This window comes from Schistocerca americana, chromosome 1, assembly GCF_021461395.2.
Source record: "Schistocerca americana isolate TAMUIC-IGC-003095 chromosome 1, iqSchAmer2.1, whole genome shotgun sequence".
Lineage (NCBI taxonomy): Eukaryota > Metazoa > Arthropoda > Insecta > Orthoptera > Acrididae > Schistocerca > Schistocerca americana.
Window position 1 is genome coordinate 488,492,189 of NC_060119.1, and position 11,020 is coordinate 488,503,208.

Consider the following 11,020-nt stretch of genomic DNA (forward strand, 5'->3'; position numbering starts at 1 on the left):
ATCTGTCATTCATCTGTCTTTTGATTTTGTACCTTCATGCTACATAAGGGCCATGGCCAGTCATGTAATATATTAAATCACTTAATGGGTTAAGAAATCTCATTTTTAATATCTCTCTGATGTTAGAGAGAAATTTGTATGTTCTCCTGCCTGTACCTGAAGTGTCCCATTCATTTTGCCATGTATTTTTTTGTAATATGCGATCTTTCATCAACTTTTTTGAATTGGTCTCAGTTCCAACCAACCTTCACATTTCCATTTGGTTGCCTTTCTCTTACTAGTAAAGAAGAATTTAAGAACTAGCTGGAATGACAGGAAAATGAATGAGATGGTTTTGTAAGAAATAGGAGAGAAGGAAGAACAATTGAAAGTGATAGGCCAGCACAAAGTAAAAATAATTGGATGCTTAATTAGGCATGATATCCTGTTACAAAACAGCTTTGAAGAGATGACTAAGAACATGCTGTTTATAAAAAGTATGGTCAGTGAGATGGGATGTTCTTCACAAATGAAGCTGAAGAGGACTGCTGTGGCTGTGGAGGGGCTTAGCCCTTTTACAGAAGAAGATGTAATATCCCCAGTTTCATAAATATCATTCACAAAATTTTTAATGACATAAACACAAAACCCAGTAATGACATCTACACCACAATGAAAAAGAATTTACTGTGTAAACAGGTGCTTACTTTGAAGTTTATGAGATGTTTTGTTCTACAACTCATTCATTTAGGTAGCAAGTTCTTTTTCCATACAGCTACTGGACTGATTTTTTCTGCCAAACATGTTTTGGGCAGGCACCCATCTTCAATGGCTGAACAGTGCTCTGTATTTAGGTATTGATTCTTGCCGCTGAAATAGGGTAAATATATGCAGATGTAGGTATCTGGCAGTGAGTGGCAGCAGTCTCTAAGAGACTGTGGGACAAAATGTTCTCTTACAAGATTTCCTAACAGGCACACCATTATAAGCTCACGTATAAATTTCTTTTTCCATTCAAAAACTGATTCGAAGTACATACTTTAATGAAATTACATTCTCAGTAAATGTCTTATCCCTAACTTTGTTGGTAAAACAAGACAAGCTGAAGAGTAAACAATTACTAGAAACAGTTGAAAATAGATTGTATTATTAAATTATTGGAAACTGGTCATTCATTTACAATAACCAATCTCCAGAATGAGGTTGCAGAGCATGTCGCTACTCAAATACTACATTTCCTGCTGTACTGAAACACTTGGTTAAATTTTTGAAGTATTCTGTGATTTTTCATGTCATGTCACACAACACACAAATATAGATTACTTGTATCAAAGGAAAATACAGTTGAGAAAACTAATTAATTTGAGACATAATTGTGACCATTATTTAGCTTCAGAAGGTGAAATGTGTAGCACTGCCAGATGTAAAAGTGACACAGTAGCTCCTTTATCATGGAGGAGAAAGTGATAGGTTGTGGAAGGCTAAAAAGGAAGAGCAGATCACTCAGACCCAGGAATGAGAGGGACTCACCTGTAGCTTACAGTGTTGCTGGGGGCAGGCAAAGACCCCTGGGAGCCAGGTTTTGAATCTGTTCAATACCTCTACGCACCATATTATCTTGATTCTCACTCATTCTGATTTCTCTGTCTTCACAATTAATTAAATGTCATGATATTGCTTGAATTTCCTTTATTAAAAATTATAAATCAGCAACAAAACTTTATCCCTTTTTTTAACATCTACATCTATGTACTTATCATGCAAGCCATCATATGGTGCATGGTGGAGGACTCCTTGTACCACTACTACTCATTTTGTTTCTTGCCCCACTTGCAAATGGAGCAAGGGAAAAATGGCTGTCTATATGCCTCCGTTTGAGAGCTAATTTCTCTTATCTTGTCTTCACAGTCCTTATGTGAATTGTACATTGGCAGCAGCAAAACTGTTCTGGAGTCATTTGCAGATGCTAGTCCTCAAAATTTTCTCAATAGTGTTTCACGACACGAATATCATCTAGGGATTTATATTTGAGTTCACAAAACATATATGTAATACTCAAATACAGATCAAACCTACCAGTAACAAATCTAGCAGCACTCATTTGAACTGATTTGATGTGTTCCCTTAATTTGACTTAGTGACCACTAGTTTTCTATATGTGGCCTCCTTCTATACGTGGCCTCCTTCTATATGTGGCTGTCTATATGTGGCCTCCTTCTCCTAATAAACCTATGTCAACAACTTGCCTTCCTTACTGCTGTGACTGTGTCCAGCGTCATGCAGCCGGTATTGTATATGTTATTTATTTGTTATTTGTTATTTATTTATTTATCCTGTGGATCACATATTGTACAAAGTACACATGATATAGGACAAGTCATTTTTCTTAACAAATATGTAGTTTGGAGAAAAAAATAGGCAATGGACTGCCATTTAAAAAAATGTACACAAAATTGTTCGTTGATGAATATAGTAACTTCACATACAGAGAATACAAACAATTTACATGGGGAACTAAGAAACATGTAGGCAATGTAGTGCTACTTTAAATTTACACAAATAATCACTGAGATTACAGAATAGTGAAAATGTCAACTGGAAACACAACAGAAGGACAATGTCATTTATAAACTACATTAAACATGAAATTAACATTGAGATTTCACAGACAATTAAGTTTTAATACTAATAGAATCTGTACTTGTACATTCAAAAGCGAGTTGAAAAATTTTGGGAAGTGAAACTGTAACATAGTTGTGTATAGTAGAAATTAGGTTATTATTTTGCCTACAGAATGTTTTACTCTAATCACAGTATTTTACAAAGGAACTTTATAATTTTTCATTTCCAGGAATTCTTGTACTGAATAGAAACAGTGCTTTGTCAGAAATGCCTTTAGTTTATTTTTAAATATTGGATCTGGAGCAGTTTTTATTTGTTCTGGAATTTTATTGTGTAATACGACACCCAGATGAGTTATATATTTTTGGTATGATGATGTCCTTGAAAAAATTTGATGGATATTAGATTGCCCTCTGGTATAATGAGCGTGTATATCATTGTTTCGGATTAATTTGCCTGTTCTTGAGAGGTATTCCCTGGTGAATAGGATTGTTTCTTGAATGAATAGGGATGGGATGCTTAGAAAATTAAGTTTTATAAATTGACATTTACAGGATTCCAGCTTTTTGAGGCCACAGATTATCCTCAGTGCTCTTTTTTGTAGTTTAAATATATTTGTGCTGTGAGTTGAATTTCCCCAAAAGATGATTCCATAGCGGAGCAATGAGTGGAACTGCGCATGGTATGCTTGCATTAGTGTGGATTTACTTGTAGTAGATTTTAGTATTCTTAGTCCATAGCACAATGATGAGAGTTTCTTTGATAAGTTGTTTATGTGTGTGTCCCATTTTAAATTTTGTTGGACCCATAGACCCAAAAATTTTGTTGCATTTACATTTTCAATTTCATCGTTATTTAACTTTACTTGGATAGTTTTTTGACTGGATGTGGGAATTAGATGGAAGTTGATACATACAGTTTTCCCACTACTAACAATTAGGCCATTTTTGTTAAACCACTCAGAAAGTTTTTCCATAGAGTTATCAGATATTGTCTGAAGGGATTCAGGGCTAGATCCAGTCAACACTATGCTTGTATCATCAGCAAACAAGATAGTTTTTTGTGGGCTCATACGTTCAACAAGATCATCTATGTAAATGAGGAAAAGTAATGGCCCTAGAACAGAACCCTGGGGAACACCATATCTTATTGTTCTTACCTCCGAGAGGAAAACTGTGTTATTTATTTTATTCTGTACATTAATATCGTATTGAAGTGATACCTTCTGTCTGCGGTTTTGTAGGTAAGAGCATAGCCAGTTGTGAGCCACACCTCTTATTCCTCTTCTTTCCAATTTAGCAAGCAGTATTTTATGATCTAGTACGTCAAAGGCTTTAGAGAGATCTAAGAAGATACCTGCAGCTATATTATGTTGGTCAATTGATTTCAGTATGTGGTCCAACAGTTCAAAAATTGCTGTCTGGGTGGATAAAGATTTACTAAAACCATGTTGTTGAATGCTGATTGGTGCGTGGTTTTTTTATGATATTTATAAGCCTGTCATAAAAAAGTTTTTCCAGGATTTTTGAAAAGATGCTTAATATGGATAATGGTCTATAATTGGATACTAAATCAGGGGAACCTTTCTTTAGTAATGGTGAGACTTTAGCTATTTTGAGAGCATCTGGAAAAATGCCAGTTTTTAATGATTGGTTGTAGATGGTTGATAATGGCTTTACTATATGGGGAGCACACACCTTTAATATGAGATCAGGTACTTCATCATAGCCAATAGAGATTTTGTGCGTAACAATTTTATTATGTTCATAATTTCATCAGGGTTTGTTTCATAAACAAACATTGTAGCATTAGTGCTGTTTGACATATTGGTGGAATTGAAGAACGATACCTTGCAGTTTGCCTGAATGAGATCTTCTGCTAGTGAGGTGAAATATTCATTGAACTTGTTTACAACTGTGTATAGATCTGTGACCTTAGAGTCATTAAGTGTTAGAGAAATGTTTTCCTTTTTAGGTGTTGAACTACAAGTTTCTTTTTTAATAACTTTCCACATAGCTTTCATTTTGTTTGAAGAGTTTCTTATGAAATTGTCATTCCATTAAAGTTTTGCCTGTCTAATCACTCTAAGATAAGTTTTTTTGTAGGCTTTACAATAGTCAGAAAATTCTTCAGTGACTATGTATTTTTTGGAGCAATATTGGAGAAATCTGTTTCTCTCACTAGAAATTTTGATTCCTTTTGTTACCCACGACTTTCTATTTTGATTGGTTGAAGTTTTTGTTTCAAAAGGAAATGCTGTATTAAAGTAATAAAGGAAGGTGTTATGGAAGCTTAAGAACATATTATCAACAGTTGTTTGCATGTAAACACTGTCCCAATTTTCCTTAGCTAATAGGAAGTTAAAAATCCTAATATTTCCATCTGAAAAGTTTCTTCTTTGAAATACTTTTTTGGGGGTGATTTTACTATTTTCCATGTCAACGCTCAGTAGCTGAGCATCATGGTCACTGTATCCCATGCTCAGTACTTCGCCAGTGAATTTGTAACCAGTATCAGTTATGAAGATTTGATCAATTATTGAATCAGTATGCTCTGTTGATCTTGTTGTAGAGTGTATTGTGGGGATCATATTAAAGGATTTGGTCATGTTTAACAAATCAAGTTTAGCATTACTGTTTTTTGATAAATCAATGTTAAAATCGCCACAAAGTATTATTCTCATATTTAATGAGCTGACACTATTCAGCAGAACTTCTAATTTGGTCATAAAATTTGGAATATTACTACTTGGTGCTCTGTATACATTTATAATTATATAGTTTAGTTCAGGCAGCTTAACCATAGAAACCTCAAATTCCTTATCTTCAGATAATGCAATCTGTTCATTTAGGCCTACCTCACTGAATTTTATCTGGTCCTTTACAAATATAGCAGTACCGCCATGTGTGGAGAAATTCCTACAATAGAAGCTTGTTAATGAGTACCTTGGAATAGAGGTTGACTGAATTTCTTCTTTAGACAGCCAGTGTTCGGTAATACATATTACATCTGGATTTATTTGAGACTGAAGTAACACTTCCAGCATTTGAATCTTATTTCTGAATGACTGGACATTATGGTGTAATACAAGAAATGATGAACTTTGTGACTTTTCAGTTAAGGGTTTAATTAATTTCTTTTCTAAAGGTATTTCTGACACAGCACTTACCCTAAAAAATTGGCCAAGATTTTATTTTTGTGTGTGGCTTCTTGCACGCAATTTTCAGTAGCAGAGATGGTTTTGAGTGGTTGACACAGTTCTGCTTCCATCAAAGCTTCTGTTTTTGGCCTAAACCATTTTGTAATTTGTGGTTGTTTGGCGATCTTGATACTTGGGGCTGATTTCTTCAGGATATGATTTCGGAGTTTTTCTACTATTTGCTCTTTTCCTAACATATTTAAATGTAGTCCATGAGCGGTATGAAATCTTCTTCCTAAATTGTATGTATCAATCATCTCTACGTTATGAAATGTAGAACATATTTCTGAAATCAGTTTGTTTGCAATGCAAATTTCTTGGTTGACACAGGACCAGGAAGGCAAATCATAACGATGAGGAATGTTAACAACGAGTACATTTGTATGTAATAGGTTGTTTAAGCATTCCTTCATTTCTTTTGCAAACCCTTTTGTTTCATTCCTATATATATCGTTTGAACCACCTAGAAGCATGACAAAATCACAATTACTTAAGTAAGATACATCAGTAGAGTTTGTTAGTTTATTTACCTCACAAAACTGCGCTCCTGGCTTCACAAAACCTGTTACCATTAAATTACATTTATCTTTCAATAGTGCTGAAATTCCACGTCCATGATTGTCACCAAGCACACAAATTTTTTTGTTCATCACAGTTTTGGGGCTAGAAGGTTTTGAAACGTGTTTTTGCTGTGTAAATATATTCTGTTTTTGCACATTCGGTAACCTTTTTTGATAACTATGAACCTGTGTTAACTTTGTGGTCTTGGGAGCAAGTTTATTGTATGCAGTAGAAGTTTGTTTTTCACAATGACCATCGTTTTGTAGTAGGATATCAAATTTGTTTTTTTGAGCTATTACTGAAGAAGAAACACTATTTACGATATCTGCACACTTTATTTTACATGGACTCTGTTGTGTAGGTTCCACATTTTTCTTAATAACAGGCTTTTCTTTCAGATGGTGCACGATTTGATCTTTTGTTGATAGGCCTACCGTTTTTTGGAGCACGGCAGGAGAATTTATTACTAAAGACGACAAAATGATTGCGCTATGGTTAGTGTTACCGGTACACCCAGAATGTGTTGGAAAACTTGAAATGGCGACGGAATCATCGGTTACTGTGTACACTTTATTTCTGTCAAATTCACTTACGCCCTGCTCGGCGGTTTTTAGTTTTCCATTATCATTTTCAAGACATTTGAGTCTATCAGCTAACACTCTGTATTCTGCCAAGGATCTGCGCACAATTTCTTGCAACGAATTAATAGTTTCAACAACTTTTGCTTTGTCAGGATGGACTTCACATGTTACACACTTGCATTTTGATTTGGATGATTTTTCACTGCATGTTTTTTGCGTAGCACTAGACTTGAAACTTTGCGAAGCACTTTTGTTGATCATCTTCTTGCTATTGATGCCGGATAACATTTGAAAATTCGAAATAACTGGAGGCACAAATTCACTAAACTTCTCAATCGCTGCCATCTTGTTATTTGAACATTACATGATTGTTTTTCCTACTCATCTGCATTACGTTGCATTTTTATATATTTAAAGCAAACTGCCATTCATCATGCCAAATATAAAGTCATCCAGTATCCTTCTGTAGTTGCTCAGTTATGACACTTTCCCATATACTACAGCCTATACACTGCACTTTCATCAATGATGTTTTGTCTACCGTGTCCTCACTACAGTTGGGACATCTCATCCTTGGGTCTGAGTAACCCAACTTTCCATTTTAAACTTCTCAAATCCATTCCTCTCTTCTCCCTGTGGAAGAAACTATTAGTTCCAAAAGCTAGGCAGTTTATCACTTCTGTTAACAGCAGTACACATTTCACCTCCTGACGATAAGACAACATGAAACAGTTCTGAATAAATGGAGAGAGGGAGAGAGGGGGTGGGTGGGGGAAGGGGTAGGGAGAGTAGCCCTTGGAGCATGGGCATAGAGTGATGTTTGCATTACACTGTTCACAAAAGACATATTTCCAGGTCCTAGACTGACATACAGTTTTAGCCTGTCACATACTCTGCAAAAGAGGCGAATAGAGCCATTTTGCTGTCAAATATATTTGTCAGCATTTGCCACACCTCATAAAATCCCCAAACAAATCTGCACCTTTACTATAGACTAGGAACATATACTCCAATATGCCACAATCATTAATAACAAATTAGAACTGTGTTTTAAAGTTTTCAGGTGATAAACGCCTACATTTCAAAGAGAGTAAAATCATTTCTGTCTCACTCTCATAATTTATGTTTCACTCACATTCTTGTGTATTCTTGTATCTTTAAGAATACTGGTATCAGACATCACCACCGTATTTCAAAATGCAATATGAACATAAAAATTGGAGAATTGACATGTATAAAGTCTCCAGTAATCCAGACAGAAATTCACACATTTTGCTCTTGGCCAGACCAATATCTGATAATGAGTGGAAATGACTCCCTTTTGCCATGTTTGCACAGGTACTGTGCACATAATATATACTGGTACACCTACACTGTGTTAGTTAAGGGGCATGTGAGCAAACACTACGGGAAACCTTAACCTGCTTGCACTATGCATGGAACTACAAAGAATGTAGTGCTGGATACAAATAGCATGTCTGTCATGCTGCACAAACTTTGCAACTCTCGCATTTGTATTTACAGAAGGATAACATAATGTATTGTCACACAAAAGCACAGTTTCAAACACACTTTGTCACTGATCTACAGTTTGCAACATCAAACTCTGTATTTTTCACTGGAAGAAAAATGACTCCCTGCTGTGTTCTTTAAGAATCAATACTTATGACTGTACAGTTATAAAGAGCTATTGGTGATCAATACCACAAATGGAACTAATATAAAACCAGAAAAATAAGTTAATGGTAGCATCAAAAACTGATATGAAGGATGCTTTTAATAATCTTTCATGCTGTTCTGAGGTCATGGCACCTCCTCTTCACCAATCAACTTTGGTCCTACACAGTAGTGACTATTATTTCTACACATCAATTGGAGACATAAAGTCTGTAAATGAGTCTGCAATCATGTTTGGCACTTTATCCATACACTGAGTTGACAAAGTTCATGGGATACATCCTAACACTGTGTTAGACCTCCTTTTGGCAGGTATAGTGCATCAACTCAGTGTGGCATGGCAACAAGTCATTGGGAATCTCCTGCACAAATATTAATCCATGCTGCCTCTATAGCCATCCACAGCTGATAAAATGGTGGCAGTGTAGGATTTTGTGCACAAACTGACTTCTCAGTTATATCCCATAAATGTTTGATGGGTCACCAAATCATTTGCCCGAACTGTCCAGAATGTTCTTGAAACAAATTGCAAACAGTTGTGGTCTGGTGACACTGCGCTTTGCCATCCATAAAAATTACATCTTCGTTTGGGAATATGAAGTCCACAAACGGCTCAGATGGTCTCTAAGTAGCTAAAAATAACCATTTCCAGTGAGTGATCAGTTCATTTGGACCAGAGGACACAGTCCATTCCATCTAAACACAGCCCATACTATTATACAGCCACTATCAGCTTGTACAGTGACAACTTGCATCCATGGCTTCATGGGGCTAGCACCACACTTGAGCCCAATGGTCAGCTCTTATCAACTGAAATTGGCACTCACCTTACCAGACCACAGTTATGCAGTCACCTAGGGTACAACCAACAGGGTCACAAACCCACAAGAGGTGTTGCAGGAGATTTCATGTGGTTAGCAAAGGCTTTCATGTCAGTTGTCCATTGCCACAGCCCTTTAACACCAAATTTCACAGCACTGTCCTAACAGATACTTGCATTGTACCTCCCACATGGATTTCTGTGGTTATTTCATGCAGTGTTGCTTGTCTGTTAGCACCGACAGCTCTATGCAACTGCAGCTGCTCTTGGTCATTAAGTGAAGGTTGTCGGTTGCTTGTTGTCCATGGTGAGAGATATTGCCGAAGTTGCTGAAATTTGGATTCGTGGCATACTCTTGACATTGTGGTTCTCAGAATATTGAATGCCCTAATGATTTCTGAAGCAGAAAGTCCCATGCTACTGGTTCTGACTACCATTCTGTGTTGAGAGACTGTTAATTCCTGCCATGCAACCACAATCACATCGGAAATCTTTTCTCGTGAAATGCCTGAGTACAAATGACAGCTCTGCCAATATGCTGCCCTTTTGTACATTGTGTAAATTATACTACTGCCATCTATATATGTGAATGGTGAGGGTATGAGATTTCCCAGAAGTTTTGTAGCCAAAGTTTTTGGAAGTAAATCATTTCATTCATTGAGGGTGAAATCTCATACCATTTTTGAATATAAATGAACAAGCTTTATTAGGGGGAAGTCTGTTCATTTGTTTATCTCAAACAATTGTCCAAAAGTTAAAAGTTTAATTATTATGTAAGAGGATCTAATAAGGAGCAGGTCTTGTTTCATATGTTTTATTATTATTGTCTATGGTATTCCAAAAAAGCTTCATGCTGCCCAAGGGTTTTTTTTTCCCTTAGGCATAAATAAATTAGTGTGGATGAGTTCTGGTTCTGCTAGAAGTTGTATTCTACTACAGATGTAAGAAGAATTATCAATGAGTCAGAGGTTTACAGACATTTTGGAGCTGAAGACCAGTGCTGACGAAAATTGTAAGTTAACCAAACCCTATCACCGTATCACTATCCCATGAGTTTTTCACCTCGATGTAAATGTCTGCCTTGGTCGTGTATTACTATTTAATCTGAGACGACCAGCTTTGGCCACTGCCACCACTATCATCATTCTAAGTGAACTTGTATCTTCTTACAGTCACTCAGCTTTGATAACTTACCATACACCACAGCATCATCAGCAAACAATCACAGATTGCTGCCCACCCCTCTGCTAAATCAAGCATGAATATAGAAAACAGCAGTAGTCTAGTCACACTTCTGAATTTTATTTTATGTTTATTGTTAGACACCTTTTTTAACCATGTAAAACCACTTTAATTAATGACTATGTATATTCTATTTTAAGATACTAAATCTATGATATTGATCTTTTATGTGCTCAGCACTAACTCCCTCTGCGAGCTATAGCTTGTGTTTGTGTAAGTATGGGATTCCCTCAGGCCATCACCAGCATATGTTATGTACATGTATGTACAGAATGTTTGACATTGATACTTATATTAGAATACTCTTAATGGCATGTAATGGCTGTCAGCCATGTTATC